Source organism: Rana temporaria, chromosome 6 (genome assembly GCF_905171775.1).
Source record: "Rana temporaria chromosome 6, aRanTem1.1, whole genome shotgun sequence".
In the NCBI taxonomy this organism is placed as follows: Eukaryota; Metazoa; Chordata; class Amphibia; order Anura; family Ranidae; genus Rana; species Rana temporaria.
Window position 1 is genome coordinate 119113200 of NC_053494.1, and position 18182 is coordinate 119131381.

Consider the following 18182-nt stretch of genomic DNA (forward strand, 5'->3'; position numbering starts at 1 on the left):
CCCCAAAGTTTCAGTTCTATGGGTCTGATTTACTAAATTTGAGTTAACCCTGCCAGCAATTGTGAGCTGTAATCACTCTCCCATGCTGGCAATTTCACTTATGTAACCCATGAACAAGCATTGACATGCTGGGGCTAGTGATACATCAATAGGCTCCAGCCTGGTTATAGGACAGAATTCAGGGCCTGATTTATACCTCATGCCCAACAAGGCCAGTTGCACTTGTACTCCCTACTATCCCATTAACTGTCTAGCTTTAGGGCCTATTTTGTCAGGTTTTTGGTTTGTGTCTGTGGCATCAGATTGATATAAGTTTAAGATGCACCTAAGACCTAAGTAAGATATGCATGACCATAGACCTGTCTGGAAATATAAAACCTGCTTGAAACAAACAAAAGTCCATCCACACAGGCCCTTGAAGTAACACAATTTCACAATCACAAAAAGCATGCTAAGTCTATGGATAAAGGGGCTGAAAGTGTTTGCATCAGAAAACTGTCAATCTATGGTATTAGTAGCTTTTAGTGTACTGACCCAGAATGGGTCAGACAGGTAGGCAGTCTGAAACATTTTATTATGCAAGGGAGTGTGTTACTGAAATATTTTGTAGGTAGCTGTGTGCTATATCAATAGCTCACTGAATATGTTTTGAAAATTAGCAAAACAGTTCCTATCTGTTATACCTTCTTTGGACGTTGTAGTTGTGTTAATAGTAACAACTGACCTAAAAAGCAATTAGTTTGCCTTATGCATTGTGTCAATGTTGTGTATAACCCTTACATAATAAATTATGCATATGCTTCTAGCATTATATTTGTATCCTATGTGTTACATCAGATTTTCACAAGATGAAATGTGTATTGAAAGATATGTTTTCTGTGAAAAAGCAATTATAATACCATTTAATGTTTTTGTTTTAAATCAAACTATGGTATAAATATGGTGTACACGAGAATTGCTTCCTTAATAAATATTCTAATAAAATATTATCATTTTACTTTGTTGCAATTTCTTTCTAGAGTGTAAAACTGTAAATTGAGATTTGTGGAAGCACTTTATATAGAAATTAGCCTGTGGGATTTATTTACTAAAGGAGTAGAGAGTATTAACTTAGCTCAGTAAATAAATGATGCTGTGTTCCCTCTGAATACCCAGTCAAATAGGACGTAATATAAAATGTCCACACTTGTGCAAATTAAATCCTAGGGACAAACACAAATATATAAAATATATAATTTTTAAACCATATGTGTATATTGTGAGTTGCTCGTCATAAGACTAGAATTCATTCTAGAGATCAAACAATCAGGTAAATTATTTAGCGCTCTCTCACAACCCCAAAATAATATTATCAACAAAACATACATATAAATATAAAATGTGCATGAAAAACAATTTAAATGAAGTGCTCAGTTCAGTAAATCCAAAAGTGAAAATAATGTGACACCAAAGAAAATTGTGCTCTTCCTCTCACCAGAGGCTTATGACCAGCTTTGCAACACCTTATATGTGCCCAGCTGTCAGATTCTCACACAAAGATATGGAATCCTATTCTCTTCTCCATCTGACATAGAATCCCATACATGTAGATAAATGGACACCAGCATACATTTTCATTGGTGCTCCTGCGAGATACTTTGAATATAAATCTTTATTGCATGTAGAGAAGGGAAAATGAGCCTATCATAGTGTAGTACAATACATTTAATGGATACAAATGTAAAATTGCACTTACATCAAGTAAAAATGCTCAGGCATTGAAAAAGAAACTTAAAACACAGATTTCCACTTGCGCTCCAAACACCGGAAGGGACATGTCCCGGAAGTCCTGCCCAGCGCATCAAAATACCTAAGTCCTTTACTATTCTACAGGATTTATATAGTGCCAACAGTTTAAAAAGCCTTTTACAAAATAAAAAACAACAATACAGTTACAATAAAATTTCATACAAGAGGGTTCATCCTGTACCTCTAGACATGCACTCTTGAATACATGACCAGTATTGAGTTAAAAGAGAAGTATGGGTTTGGGCTTTTTTTTATTTATACTTACCTAGGGGGATACAGCATCGGTCCAATGCTGCATCAGTTCTGAACTGAGAACTGAACCGCCGATTGCTCAGTTGTGACAGCTCCCCGAGCAGAGAGCTACAGACTGTCACAACTCTCTGCTCTGCTCCCTTCTCGCTCCTTGGAGCACTGGGCTGTGGAGGGGGCAGCCAGCTCATTCTCTCAGCGGCTTGCTGAGAGGCTGTGCCGGGTGTTGGTCCAGGCACCTGGCGGATCCATTGTCGTTATGATGCGGTACCTGGACCGTCAGCAGAGAGCAGACTTCAGCTGCTGAAAATGGGTCACAGGAGTGCAAAACGAATTGTACTTCTGTGATCAATAGGAGAAGTACAGCCAAACAAGCTTTGGCTATACTTCTCCTTTAACCACTTCCCGACGGCCGTATGACTATATACGGCCGCAGGGTGGTTCTAATTCTCTGGGGCGCCGTCTTTTTACGCCCCTTTCCTCGTTCCCCGTGCGCGCTCCCGAGCGTGCAGCGGGGAACTTCTGTGGTGGCCGTGTCCCTTGGACACAGCCAATCACAGATCACCGTGAACGGCCAATCTGAGTGGCCGTTTGCTAGGCGATCTGTGCGGCCAATGAGAGATGATCTCATATGTAAACATATGAGATCATCTCTCATTGCCGACTCACACACTGACAGCATCCTGTCAGGGAGAGAGGAGACCGATCTGTGTCTCTTGTACATAGGGACACAGATCGGTCACCTCCCCCAGTCACCCCCCTTCCCCCACAGTTAGAACACTATATAGGGTACACATTTAACACCTTCCTCACCCCCTAGTGTTAACCCCTTCCCTGCCAGTCACATTTATACAGTAATTAGTGCATATGTATAGCACTGATTGCAGTATAAATGTGAATGGTGCCAAAAATGTGTCAAAAGTGTCCGATGTGTCCGCCATAATGTCGCAGTCGCAATAAAAATCGCAGATCGCCGCCATTACTAGTAAAAAAAAAAAAAAAAATAATAAATATGTCCCTTATTTTGTAGGCGCTATAACTTTAGCGCAAACCAGTCGCTTATTTCGATTTTTTTTTTTTTTTTACTAAAAATATGTAGAATACGTATCGGCCTAGACTGAGGATAAAAATTAGTTTTTAAAAAAAAATTGAGCTATTTATTATAGCAACAAGTAAAACATTTTTTTTTTTTCAAAATTGTCGCTCTATTTTTGTTTATAGCGCAAAAAATAAAAACCGCAGAGGTGATCAAATACCACCAAAGGAAAGCTCTATTTGTGGGAAAGAAAGGACGTCAATTTTGTTTGGGAGCCACGTCGCACGGCCGCGCAATTGTCAGTTAAATCGACGCAGTGCCGAATCGCAAAAAGTCCTCTGGGCAGGAAGGGGGTTTAAGTGCCCAGTAAGGAAGTGGTTAATCTGCCATTATAGCCACTAGCAGTAGCAGGACATTTCAAAGTGTCTGTCTGCTCATCGTGGCTGAGGTAATAGCATCCCACACAATTGTTATGGGGCCTGGAGTTGGAGGTGAGTACCAGTGTTCAGCCTTTTGAAGCAAATGAAATATAGAAGATCTGTGTGCATACAATATAACACAGATCTGGTGCTGTATAGTTAAAGGGGTGTTCCAGACTTTTTTTAAGTTTAAAAAGTGTAGCCGCTGGCTTTTAACAAACAGACACTTACCTGCTCCACAGTTCCAGCGACGCGCCCGCCGGGGCTCCGCTCCTCGCCCCCCCTCGCCGGCCAGCGTCTTCATTCTTAGTGTGGGCACCCGGCAGTGACAGCTTTCGGCTTCACGGACGGGCACCCACTGCGCATGCGCGAGCGGCACTGCGCATGCGCGAGCAGTGCGGCGCAGTCCGATTGGACAGGCGCTCGCCTACAGGGAGGGGCTGCAATAAGGCAATTAAGCTATTCGCCTTACCAGCCCCTCGGCGGAAGGAGGAAGTGGGACAGGAAGTCCCACTCCTCCTGAAGCCCCCACTCCCCCCCAAAAAAAATTACATGCCATTTTTAGGTGGAACTCCGCTTTAAGGTTAGGAGAAGCTACAGTTGGCATTGACCATGATCTCCTATACATTTTGCAGTCTAAAAGGGCTAACATCAGATGTTCAGGAGAAGTCTTTAGGGATTATTGCTAGTCAAAGCTCGCCCATACCTGCTCCACAAAGAAAGCAGCATTGTTATAGTTGCTTTTGGGGGTTATTTACTAAAACTGAAGAGAGCAAAATCTGGAGTGGCTCTGTATAGAAACCAATCAGATTTTAGGATTATTGCCAAAGCTAATTGGCTACCATGCAGATCTGCACCAGATTGTGCATTCGTTTTAGTAAATCCCCCCCTTTGTGTCTTAGCAATACAGCCTAGTCTTCCACTGCATCAATTAGGAGATTTATTGCCCTCAGGACTCCAAGTTCATCCACCTACCACTTCAACTCCTAGCACCTCTAATGCCCCGTACACACGATCGGACCTTTGTCCGACCAAATTCACATCGGAATTCTATCGGAGGAAAAGAGAATATGTTCTCTATGTAAACTCCGACGGAATTCTTCGGAATATCCGATGGAAAAACTCAGATGGGCATACACACGGTCGGAATTTCCAATGGAAAAAGGCCGTCTGACTTTTTCCATTGGAAATTCCGATTGTGTGTACAAGGCTTAATAGAAGAAATAAAATAGAAGAAAAAAACGCACTTGCATTGCCACATCCATAATTAATAGGGAAAAAAGAGGGGGTGCCACAAAATGGTAACCCAAATGGTCGGACTTTAGAGGCCGTTAAGCTTCGTCAGCACACATTCAGGGTTCGTTGATAACAAGAGAAAAATTGGTCTCACTATGTAAAATAAAACACATGTGTTATAATCCAATAATAATGACACATATCTTAAAAACATTGTCATATTAGATGAAAAAATGTGGCATAGAAAGGCAGAAAACGGGAAACCAATGACAGATAATATTCAGTGTTGTATCATCAGGTAAAACCGTTTTTTAATCATGAAAATTTGTATATTTTACTTTAGACTTAATAGACTTCTATGTAAATTTATATAAAAGACTATTAAGTCTAAAGTAAAATATACAAATTTTCATGATTAATAATGATAAAATAAAAATAATATACTGAATACATGTACACATCTAATTTAATGTATATTATGCTTATATGTCTATATATGCCAATACATTTAACATTTATTTATTTTTTTAGGATCATTGTCTGCCCAGATGTTCAGGCTGTGGTGTAATGGGCGGGCACGGCATCAACCTTGCGGGCTAGGTGACGGCATAAGTGGGAATATATATATTTATTTTTCCCTTTCCTTTTTAGGTTCAATAAGATTTTATTGTAAAGAACAATTTTTAACAGAAAGCAAAAGAAAAACAAACTAACCGCCCGACAAAGGGAAGCTTGATCCACATAACAAGAAACATAAACATTCCATAACATGTAAGCAAGTGTGTACAAACATTACCTCATTTGAATATCGGCAATACGAGCACAAGTAAACAGTGCTAATCTGCGACCAATAAGGACTTCCCCCAACCCGGGCGCCCCTCTGGGAACCTGCTGCGCCCAGGGCCAGGGGGAAGTAAAAAGAAAGCAAGTAAGGCAGTAGTGCAGGTAGCAGTGAAATAATAATAAGTTTGTACAACACAAGAAATCCAAAGCTGGCACATAAACTTGCGGAGTGCATATGAATAAAAGTCATAGCCAGGCAAAGTCGGTCTGAAGAGGAGGACAGGAAAACGGAGAAGAACAGAGGAAAGGAAAGTCCAAGAGGTAAAGGGATAGGAAAGGGGGGGGAAGGAGAGGGTAGAGGAAACGGCGTGCTCAAGTCCCCCGCAGTGAGCATTATCTAAGGTTCTCACATTATACGAGGATGCTGGCGCTGGCAGGAATCCAGCAAAGCTCACAAAATCAAATTGGGTGGGAGTTTATTTTTAAGTTTATCTGAAGAGGAGTAATGCCTCCAGACACCCCAGGTGAAGGAGTATTTGGCGTATTTATCAAGGGATTTGACCTGCAACTCTTCCATAGGCATGATGCCATTAATTTCACTCACCCATTCGACCAGGGTCGGGGGAGAGAATGATTTCCAATGTCTGGAAATCAACTGTCTGCCAACGCTGAGGCAAAATTTAAGGAGGGTATGTTTCTGGAATTTGAAGGTACCAGGGAGATTGGATAGGAGGGCTATAGAAGGAGAGGGAGGGATAGGTTCACCATATAGATCAGAATATATTTGGAAAACCTGGTTCCAGAATGGGCGAATCAAGTCACAATCCCACCAGATATGACGGTACGTACCTGTAGCCGAGTTACATCTCCAGCAAGAATCAGAAGCCGATGGAAACATGACCCTGAGGGTGGTCGGTACTCGATACCACCGCGATATAACTTTATAGTTTTTTTCTTAAGCATAACTCGAGATAGAGGATTTATGGGTGTAGAAAAAAGCTTTGCGCCAATCTGCCTCACTAATGTCTTTCCCCAGATCCTCCGACCAAGCTGTGGTAAATTTAGGAAGAGAACCATAGGTGTGGCCTAAGATCATTTTATAAGTCAAAGAAAGAGTGTGGCGGGGAGTTTCTAGAAGTGAGCAAAGTTGTTCAAAGTCTGTCAGGGGCCTATGGACCTGTCTCGTGTTATGAAGCTGCTTGCAGTAGGATGTCAGATGTATACGTGTGAGCCAGGTCACTCTAGGGAGTGTGGGAGCCTCGTTTGTCACGAAGGAACCAGAGGATACGTTCACAAATTGTTGTGCAGTGGGCCAAGAAGCCCTATTATACTCATTGATCAATTGGGTAAATCTGCTCTCCGGGAGGGCTGGGTTGTCAAATAAGGGAGTCATTGGGCCCGGGTCAGTAGTTAGAGCGCAAAACTCCTTCTTTCGGAACCAAATCGCCAAGGCGTCTCTGGTGAGGGGGGATAGCTCAGAGAGAGACCGATGCAACCTATCGTGTCCCCAAAGGAGGGCCGGGAGGTCAACCGGGGACAAATCTTGTTCAACTAAAGTGGCAATTTTACTCAATGGACGAGGGAACCACTCCAGGATTCGAGAAAACACTGCCGACATATGGTAGAGCTCAAAATCCAGAAGACCTGTTCCACCGTTAGCAATGGAGGAACAGAGGAGTTTGTGCTTCAACCTCGGGCGGTTCCCCCTCCATACGAACCACATGGATATAGCGTGTAATGTATGAAAGAAGGAAGATGGGAGGGCTATCGGGAGTGCTTGGAACAAGTATAATAACTTGGGTAGAATGTCTATTTTTAGCGTATTCATTTGTCCAAACCACGACACCGGTAAGTCCAAGCGGTCATCGGTGAGACGTCTAAGTCTGGTTAAGATAGGGTGGTGATTCAGGGTATAGATCTCAGATAGCTGACCCGGAATGGCTGTCCCCAAATAGGAGATAGATTTCACTTGCCATTGAAAGGAGAAATTAGATTTAAGGACTGTAAGGACGGGCTGCGACAGTGATATATTCAAAGCCTCTGTTTTGGATAAATTTAATTTATAGTTACTAAGTCTGCCAAACCGATCAATCTCCGCCAATATGGACGGGATGCTAATATGGGGTTGGGTGATATACAGTAGGAGATCATCCGTGTATAGGGAAAGTTTACAGTGAGACAAGGGGGTCTGGATCCCTTGTATGCTCGGGTTTGCTCTAAGCGCCTGGGCTAAATGTTCTATCACTAAGGCAAAAAGGAGGGGGAGAGAGGGCATCCCTGCCTAGTGCCATTCTTAGTCGAAAATGCGTCTGATTGGACGCTGTTGACTAATATGGAAGCAGATGGGTTGGAATACAGGAACATTCAGCTTAGCTGATTTCATGGACTCCTTGATCTCCAATTTTTCATTTTTTTGGGGATATTCCCTGGCACCGCCGGTTATTTTAGTTCAACACATAGCAACTCTTTGGGATATGCATTTATCGTTTTCACCTAGTGTTATGATATGCATTCCCTTTACATCTTTCAGCCCTATCTGTATCAAATTGACATTTATGCCTTACTATGTAAGGTTCCCGCCCCCCTCTCATATATGCCGTTTTGGGTACTTCTGTTTTGATTGCATTCAAGTTTCTGCAAGTTCAAGCAGGATTCCCTTGATATATCTAAATTGGCATCCACGGTGTTCATGCACATGATTTGTGTTCTCCTCTTTGGAGTTTTTTCTATTTTTTATTAGCCCCGTCGAGCTTACGAGTTTCAGCTCCGCCCTGCCCTTAGATCATTGGTGCGGTTCATGCGTGTGCTTTGGTGTGGGGCGTCACCGTTTTTTGGTTTGCCTCTGTTCGGCTGTTGCAGAGTTGTGCACTCATTTGTTCAGCTTCTTGGTACCGCCTATTGTGAGCTTTGCTATTGATGCGGTCGACGGGATGGGCGGTATCACGCCGCGTCCCGCCCTCGCTATTTTTGTAGTATAGGCGGGGTTTTCACTCCGATACAGACATGTGACGCATCTTACAGCTGATGCGGTCACATGATAGCCAATCAGGGCCACATGAGTGCTATTTAAGGACGCCGGGGAGACTGAATGCTGTCATTCTCTCTCCCCAGCATGTCGGCTGTGGAGTGCTCAATAGACCTAACCCACGGCACCCTTGGAGGTGCTCTTTGCAGGGGAATATCTCGCTGAGAGCCAGCTTGCTTTATGCTAAGTAAGTAGAACGTTTTTCAACATGTATCAATTATTTTGATACATGTTTGGTGTTTCCCCACTGTCTTGATATATATGGCTCATTTTGAATGGTGTCATCTTTCCTCCTCAGCACAGCAGCTGTGGAGTGTAAACAGATTTGATCTGCGGCACTCTTGGAGATATCTTCTGAGAGCCAGCTTGTTTTATGTCAAGTAAGTAAGGAATTTTTTCTTAGCATGTGTCTATCCAATATATGTGGCTTAATTTTGCAACATATTCCCTTTTACATCCATTTAGATGCCATTATTATTTTTTGGACTTTTGTCCTCAGTCTCTGATGAGACAGGTTTGGCGATCTTTCTGTGGACTTGGAGAAATGGATTGGTTCGGGACCCTTTGGCAGCATGGTGGTTGTTGGGGTACAGAATTGATGCACACCTATAGGCATTTGAGTGAGTGATGACTGCATTTTTGTGAATATGTATACATTGTTGGATATGACTAGTTGTTTGTTCTATTCTATTCAATCATTTTTTTCTTTATCTAGACATCAAAGACACAATATAATATCCCTGATGAAGATCAAACTGTGAATGTTTGATTTGAAACTCGTCGGATCAGCCATTTCTCTTCAGCCCACTTCCTTCGGGGACCTATTGAGATGTGGCACTGTGTCTCTTTGCTATTCATATGCTTGTAATATTTTTTTATGATATCATATTGTATGTGATGTATTTATGTACTTTTCTATTTATGTGTATTAATTTTATATTTTTTTACATTTTTAAAAAAAAAATTGTTGCCCACACAAGGAAGGGGGCCAACTGGGGTGCAAATGTCTTGTAAAAACGTGGAGTAAACCCATCAGGGCCAGGGCTTTTACCATTTTTGAGTTTCTTGATGGCCAGTTGAAAGTCTGCGTCTGATAGGGGAGCTTCTAGTTCCTCCACATCAGATGTTGGGATGGACGGGAGAGCGGTGTCTCGAATGTAAGACGACATACCGCATTGGGACGCACTCATACGGGTTGGGGAAGTAGGCGTTTGAGAGGGGAGATTACAGAGGTCTGAATAATATTGACGGGAACTCCTCAGCAATGGCAGAATTAGTCAATAATTTTCCCTTACTAGGAGAGAAAATGAAAGGCATATGTTTCCTATCCTGACGTGGTTGGAGTGTATTTGCCAGGAGCCTGCCGCATTTGTTAGCTTGGGAATAGTGCGTAAAACGCCCCTTATCCCTGGCCACTAGGGAGGGATCAGCAAAGATTTGTAAAAGGTCGCTCCGAGCGTTAGCCAGGTCCACCAACTTGGCAGCATCAGGGGAACGCTTGTGGGAATCCTCTAGAGTGGCAATAGTGGCGAGAAGGCGAGTAACGTCAGCAGTATGGGACTTTTTGAGCCTGGACCCGTGCTGAATGAATTTGCCGCTAAGGACACATTTGAGAGCTTCCCATTTTGTAAGAGGGTTGGTATCGTCTTGAGCGTGGTCTGTATTAAAATTATTGATAATTTGGGTAATATCATCAGTACAGGTCAAATCTGAGAGCAGATTATCATTGAGTCTCCATGAGGACCTGGGCTTGGAGGAAGGGACCTTCCCCAAGCATACATGTATGGGGGCATGATCCGACCACAGCGTGAGACCAATAGAGGCACTAGGGGAGGTCTAGTAGGGACTGTGACATGAGGATATAGTCCAGTCTGCTGTATGAAGATTGTTCAGGGGAGTAATATGTATAGTCCCTGGCCGTGGGGTGCAGGACCCTCCACACATCTATTAGTGAGAGGTCAGAAAGAAGGGTGCGCAGCCTGGTCAGAGAAGCTAGGGAGTGCGAGGACTTACCGGCCGAGGTGTCGATGCGGGGTATCAGAGCTGCGTTGAAGTCACCTCCCAAGATCATGTTGGTCGTGCTAAACTTCTTCAAGCGTGAAATCACAGAGGAGAAGAACTGCAGCTGGTCCTGGTTAGGAGAGTATACGTTAATGACAGTATAAATCATGTTCTTATACGACAATTTAAGACAAATAAATCTCCCTGCAGCATCAACATAGGTGTCAAGAACATCTGGTGTGAATGAGGCATGAAAAGCTATGGAAACCCCTTTAGATTTAGCAGAAGGGTTTGTGCTATGAAACCAGGTGGGGTAGTGTTTATGAAGAAGCTTTGGGATAGAATCGGACAGAAAATGGGTTTCTTGAAGAAGGAGGATTTGGGTGTGTAATTTATGAAAATGAACCAAAATCGGCCTCCGTTTCTCTGGTACGTTGAGGCCCCTGCAGTTCAGGGAGGAAACTGTCAGGAAAGCGGGTGTAGCCATTGGAAGAGCTGTGAAAGGGATGAGTAGATGTCAGCAAGGGATGAGCACACTGTCTCCAGGGGGTGGGAAGGGAAAAATGGACAGTACCGGGCAAGGAGCCCTAAGAAAGAAGGCAAGAAAGGGAGAAAAAAAAGAAGAGACAAGGAGAAAAGAAAAGAAATAACAAGGCCGAAACGGCCGCACTAATATTGTTGCTAGCAACATTTCAACTAATACCACAATGGAAGCTGAATGTCCTAAGTGGTGGAACGCGGTCATCGCACAGCGAGATGCCCGCACACACCGTAAAAGAACAATACACATAAAGCAATAACGACATACTGAACATTCTGAGACCCAACAAGGCAGCATAGAAAAGTGTACTGTGCGCACAGGTCAGGGAGGTGAGCCCCCAACATGTACCTTGGGATCCAAGCAGCCTGTGGGGTCCTGTAAAAACATCTATACACATCAAAGTAACCTGAAAAAAGATCTGAGGGAGGGGGGAGGGGGAGGGCAGGAGGGGCCCCCTCACCCAGGAGGGCCTAGAATGTACCCTCATAAAAAATAAAAATAAAAAAAACAGGATCAGGTCAGCAGGGGAGCACCGCACAGGAATGGGCCAAAAGCCAAGCTAATAGGGAAACCCCCCCAGTGAAGGGGCTGACACCTCCCAATCCACTGTGAATAGCACAGTGCCCCAACCGAACCCGAGATTCCAACAGGGAAACGTCTCAACACTCTAAAACCTGTAAAAAGAGAAAAGAGAGAGACAAATGGTGGGCTCCGTCCATTCAGCCGGCAGGTGACTTGGAGGCCTCCGACCTGGAACGTCTGGGTTTCTTGGCTTGTTTCCGCCAGCCGGAGGAGACTTGAAATCCAGGAGTAGCAGCTTGCAACGGCCAGTCTGGTAGAGGTATCTGGGGTAGCTCAAAGGTCCCTAGGAATTTGGGGAGATCACCCAACGTGCAGAAAATCGCAGACTTTCCATCATGAGAGGCAGACAGTTGAAATGGGAATCCCCATTGGTACTTGACGTGTTTGGCTTGTAGGGCTCCAGTGAGGGGCTTTAGGGCCCGGCGTAGGTCCAGAGTCAATTTGGAAACATCCGGCAGAAGGTGAATATGGGTGTCATTAAAGTGAATGGACTCCTGCGTGCGAGCAGCCTGCATGATGGCATCTTTAATGGCATAGAAGTGGACCCTACAGATCACATCTCTGGGATGGTCTGGGCTGGGATTCTTGGGCCCCAGGGCCCTATGGACCCAATTTGGAGCCTCTTTATCTTTCTGGAGCAGGTCATTAAATATGGCAATAACCAAGTCCTTGGTTTCAACCGTTTCAGGGAGACCACGGACGCGTATATTATTGCGCCTGGCCCTGTTCTCCTGGTCGTCCTGGGAAAGCATGAGCTGTTGAATCTGCGCAGTATGTTCATTTAAAATGGCTTCATGGGTTTGCACAGTGGAAACAGTCTCCTCCACGCTGTGTTCCACCTCCTCCAGCCTATCCATAACATCACGGCGCAGCTCGGATATCTCCTGCTTGTAAGAGCGCTCCATCCTCTGAACGCAGGCTTCAAAATCATGCCTAGTTGGCAAGACCTTGATGTAGGCCTCCAGGTCCCAGCCTGCATAGGAGCGGTGCGAATCAGGGGAATGGCAGGCAGAACGGACAGAGCAGTTATCAGAGTCCGGGGGAGAACTGGCCCTCTGAGCCATGACTAAGCACTGACTGTAAGTGCGAAACGCGTCGGCCATACTGTATCTTGTTGGTTTGCAGTGACTGTTTGTGCAGTTGAAAAATAAAAAGACAACTTTTTTAAGTGATTTTGGAGTGCGGCTGTCCAGTTCTCGTCCATTTATTTGCTATCATTAGCATTGCCAGCACCTTGGTGGTTCAACAACCCTTGATTGCTCACGGGGCTCACCTGGAGCGGTGAGATATTTGTCTGTTTGGCCCTCTGCCTGGTCTTCATGGCTGAGGTGGATCATTGAGAAGAAGCCCCGTGGGAGGCCGTGTGTGTCCCTGAGGAGCGGGCCGCTGCCATTTTGGACGGGGGGGCCGCGCTGCTCCGGCCATAATTTGGGGAAAAACGGTCAATTTCTCCATCCCTACCCGGATTGGGGATGTGGTGAGTCTCTCCCCCTCCTTTCCTGACCATCACCAACCTGTTCTGCGATGTGTAGCGGCGGAGATCGCCGTTAGTCTGGCGGCGTGTGCGGGAGCTCTGTAAGGAAGCGTCTTACTCCGCCATGCACTAAGCCATGCCCCCTCCCTTTCCTTTTTAGATCATTCCTTGTGAATAAAGATGGTGGGTGCCCTCTGTGGTGTCTCTATTACTCTGCACCACCTTTGTGGCATGTGGTGATGTTGTGTGGCGGCGCTATTTGGCGTATCTGGTTGTCCCTTTGTTTGCTTGGGAGATGCTGCGTCACCCTGCCTGCTCCTGACTGTCTCCTGCTGGCAGTTAGGGAGTTTGCCATCAATGTGAAGTGAGAGTTCGAGCGCCCTGATGTTAATACGTCCTCGCACACGAGGATGACGTCACTCGTCGACGCTGCCGTACTGATGTGAAGGACGTGACCGGCGCATCATCTTTGTCTAGCTTCTGCACAAGTGGATGATGTTTCCGTCATCTGATACTGATGCCTTTTTGGTGAAAATTGTACACAGGGAATGAGGCTATAAATGGCCTCACTTACACTTAAAGCGGTTGTAAAGGAAAAAATGTTTTCCTTTAAAATAACAAACATGTTATATTTACCTCCACTGTGCAGTTCGTTTTGCACAGAGTGGCCCCGATGCACGTCTTCTGGGGTCCCTCGGCGGCTGTCTCTGGTCCTCCCCGCAATTACTTACCACAGTCACACGAGAGCTCGCATGGTGGTGAGATGCGGGCGCGCTCCTGTGATACAGCGAGCGCCCATAGCTGCTCACTGTATCACTTGGCCACGCCCCTCGGCTCACTGTGTCACTGGATGTGATTGACAGCAGCGCCAGCCAATGGCTGCGCTGCTCTCAATCCATCCGCTCTAGCCAATCAGTGGCCAGGCTGAGCGGCAAAGAGGATCTCGGGACCGCGTGGGACTTTCGATTGGTCAGGTAAGTAAAACGGGGGCTCGGGGGGGGGGGGGGCAGCAACATCAGATGTTTTTTCACCTTAATACATAGATTGCATTAAGGGGGGGAAAAAATTATTTACAACTTCTTTAACTACTTGCTGACCAGCCGCCGCAGTTATAATAAATATCCCCCAAAAATATATATAAAAAAACATTTTTTCCTCAGTTTAGGCCAATACGTATCCTTCTACATATTTTTAATTAAAAAAAAATCGCAATAAGCGTTTATTGATTGGTTTGCGCAAAAGTTATAGCGTTTACAAATAGGGGATAGTTTTATGGCATTTTTATTAATATTTTTTTTTTTACTAGTAATGGCGGCGATTAGTGATTTTTAGCGGTACTGCGACATTATGGAGGACACTTCGGACACTTTTGACACATTTTTGGGACCATTGGCATTTTTATAGCGATCAGTGCTTTAAAAATGCACTGGCAGGGAAGAGGTTAACACTAGGGGGAAAGGAAGGGGTTAAGTATGTTCCCTGGGTGTGTTTTAACTGAAGGGGGGGGGGTGGACTGACTTGGGTAATGACTGATCGCTGTTCATACATTCTATGAACAGACGATCAGGCATTTCTCGACAGGACTGGGAGCTGTGTGTTTACACACACACAGACAGCTCTCGGTTCTTGCTCCATACACGGGTTCGGTTCGCACCAGAACATTCGAACAGACCGCGGGTTCGCACGAACATTTCGAACCCCATTGAAGTCTATGGGACTCGAACGTTCGAATTAAAAAACGCTCATTTTAAAGACCAATATTCAGTTTAATGTTGGAAAACGTCTTTCAGAACCCGGGTCTTGCCCCAGGGAACATGTATCAATGGAATTTTTTTTTTTAAAACATCCGTTTTTCCGGAGCATCGATTTTACTAATGCTTAAAGTGAAAAAAAAAAAATGAAAAATTCCTTTAAATATCACACCTGCTGTGTGTCTATAGTAGTGGCATAATGGAATTATTATAAGAACAAAGTAATTTAATACTGCTTGCACACGTGCTGTGTGGCACTGGCAACAATATCTCGATTATTTTAGGGGTGGTGGGGGGGGCCATTATTTTTTTGTGAAAGCAAAATTGTAGAAAAAAGGCCACCCCTCAAACATAATGTAATTGGAGCGCAACAAAGAGCCACGTGCAAAGTATTGCATCAACATTTTTTATTAGGCGCCCCTGTTACACAAGGGCACAAAAATTTGTCCGTAGGCACAACACAACACTGCAACCCCTCCCAATATCTGTAATTAGAGCGCAACAAGGAGCCACGTGCAAAGTATTGCATCAAAAATTGTTATTAGACGCCTCTGTTACACAGGGGCACAAAAATGTGTCCGTAGGCACAACACAACACTGCAACCCCTCCCAATATCTGTAATTGGAGCGCAACAAGGAGCCACGTGCAAAGTATTGCATCAAAAATTGTTATTAGACGCCCCTGTTACACAGGGGCAGAAAAATTGTGCCTTAGGCCACGTGCAAAGTATTGCATCAAAAAATGTTATTAGACGCCCCTGTTATACAGGGGCACAAAAATGTGTCTGTAGGCACAACACAACACTGCAACCCCTCCCAATATCTGTAATTGGAGCGCAACAAGGAGCCACGTGCAAAGTATTGCATCAAAAATTGTTATTAGATGCCCCTGTTACACAGGGGCACACAAATTTGTCCGTAGGCACAACACAACACTGCAACCCCTCCCAATGTCTGTAATTGGAGCGCAACAAGGAGCCACGTGCAAAGTATTGCATCAAAAATTGTTATTAGACGCCCCTGTTACACAGGGGCAGAAAAATTGTGCCTTAGGCCACGTGCAAAGTATTGCATCAAATTTTTTTATTAGATGCCCCTGTTACACAGGGGCACAAAAATTTGACACAACACTGCAACCCCTCCCAATATCTGTAATTGTAGCACAACAAGGAGCCACGTGCAAAGTATTGCATCAAAAATTGTTATTAGACGCCCCTGTTACACAGGGGCAGAAAAATTGTGCCTTAGGCCACGTGCAAAGTATTGCATCAAAAATTGTTATTAGATGCCCCTGTTACACAGGGGCACAAAAATTTGTCCGTAGGCACAACACAACACTGCAACCCCTCCCAATATCTGTAATTGGAGCGCAACAAGGAGCCACGTGCAAAGTATTGCATCAAAAATTGTTATTAGACGCCCGTGTTACACAGGGGCAGAAAAATTGTGCCTTAGGCCACGTGCAAAGTATTGCATCAAAAATTGTTATTAGACGCCCCTGTTACACAGGGGCACAAAAATGTGTCCGTAGGCACAACACAACACTGCAACCCCTCCCAATATCTGTAATTGGAGTGCAACAAGGAGCCACGTGCAAAGTATTGCATCAAAAATTGTTATCAGGCGCCCCTGTTACACAGGGGCAGAAAAATTAGGCCTTAGGCAGAACACAACACTGCAACCCCTCCCAATATCTGTAATTGGAGCGCAACAAGGAGCCACGTGCAAAGTATTGCATCAAAAATTGTTATTAGATGCCCCTGTTACACAGGGGCACACAAATTTGTCCATAGGCACAACACAACACTGCAACCCCTCCCAATATCTGTAATTGTAGCGCAACAAGGAGCCACGTGCAAAGTATTGCATCAAAGATTGTTATTAGACGCCCCTGTTACACAGGGGCAGAAAAATTGTGCCTTAGGCCACGTGCAAAGTATTGCATCAAAAATTGTTATTAGACGCCCCTGTTACACAGGGGCACAAAAATGTGTCCGTAGGCACAACACAACACTGCAACCCCTCCCGATATCTGTAATTGGAGCGCAACAAGGAGCCACGCGCAAAGTATTGCATCAAAAATTGTTATTAGACGCCCCTGTTACACAGGGGCAGAAAAATTGTGCCTTAGGCAACGTGCAAAGTATTGCATCAAAAATTGTTATTAGACGCCCCTGTTACACAGGGGCACAAAAATGTGTCCGTAGGCACAACACAACACTGCAACCCCTCCCAATATCTGTAATTGGAGCGCAACAAGGAGCCACGTGCAAAGTTTTGCATCAAAAATGGTTATCAGGCGCCCCTGTTACACAGGGGCAGAATAATTAGGCCTTAAGCAGAACACAACACTGCAACCCCTCCCAATATCTTTAATTGGAGTGCAACAAGGAGCCACGTGCAAAGTATTGCATCAACATTTTTTATTAGGCGCCCCTGTTAAACAGGGGCAGAAAAATTAGGCCTTAGGCACTGGTGGCGGAGCACAGAAAAACAAAATTTCTTACTAGCTATCAGCAAGAAAAGTGAGGAGGAGAAGGATATTCCATCAACAGCATAACAGGACAGTCACTCAGCATCAGCAGTCTCAAAGGGATCTGACATTTCAACAAAAAATTATTATTCAGTAACATCAGCATCAGGTGCTTGGTAGCTGGTGTTGATCCAAGCCTGATTCATTTTGATGAAGGTCAGTTGATCAACAGAGTCGGTGGAGAGGCGCACCCTGTGATTGGTCACAAAGCCTCCAGCAGCACTGAATGTGCGTTCTGAAAGAACACTGGATGCAGGGCAAGCCAGCAGCTCAATTGCGTACTGTGCAAGCTCTGGCCAGTGATCCATCCTCAAGACCCAGTAAGCCAGAGGATTTTCCATGGGGAAGGTGTCCAAGTCGGATCTTGCCGCTAGGTATTCCCGGACCATGTAAACCAGACGCTGGCGATGGTTGCTGGAACCGGTCAGACCTTGGGGCTGCGGACTAAAAAATTGTCTGAACACATCGGTCAGACGGCCACCTTCTCCACCGCTCCTTCTCTGACTCACCAAAGCCTCAGCAAGACGTTGTCCAGGGCCAGGTTTTGGTAATCCCCCCGGTTCTGGGAACGCATTGCACAGACCCTTCTGCAAGGCCTCCCGCAGAAGTTTTATCTTCTGCTCCCTCTGCGATGGAACATAAGGTCCGCTACCTTACTCTTGTAACGTGGATCAAGGAGAGTTGCCAGCCAGTAATGATCCCTCTCCTTGATAGCACGTACACGAGGATCCTTACGCAGGCTTTGCAGGATCAGGGAGGCCATG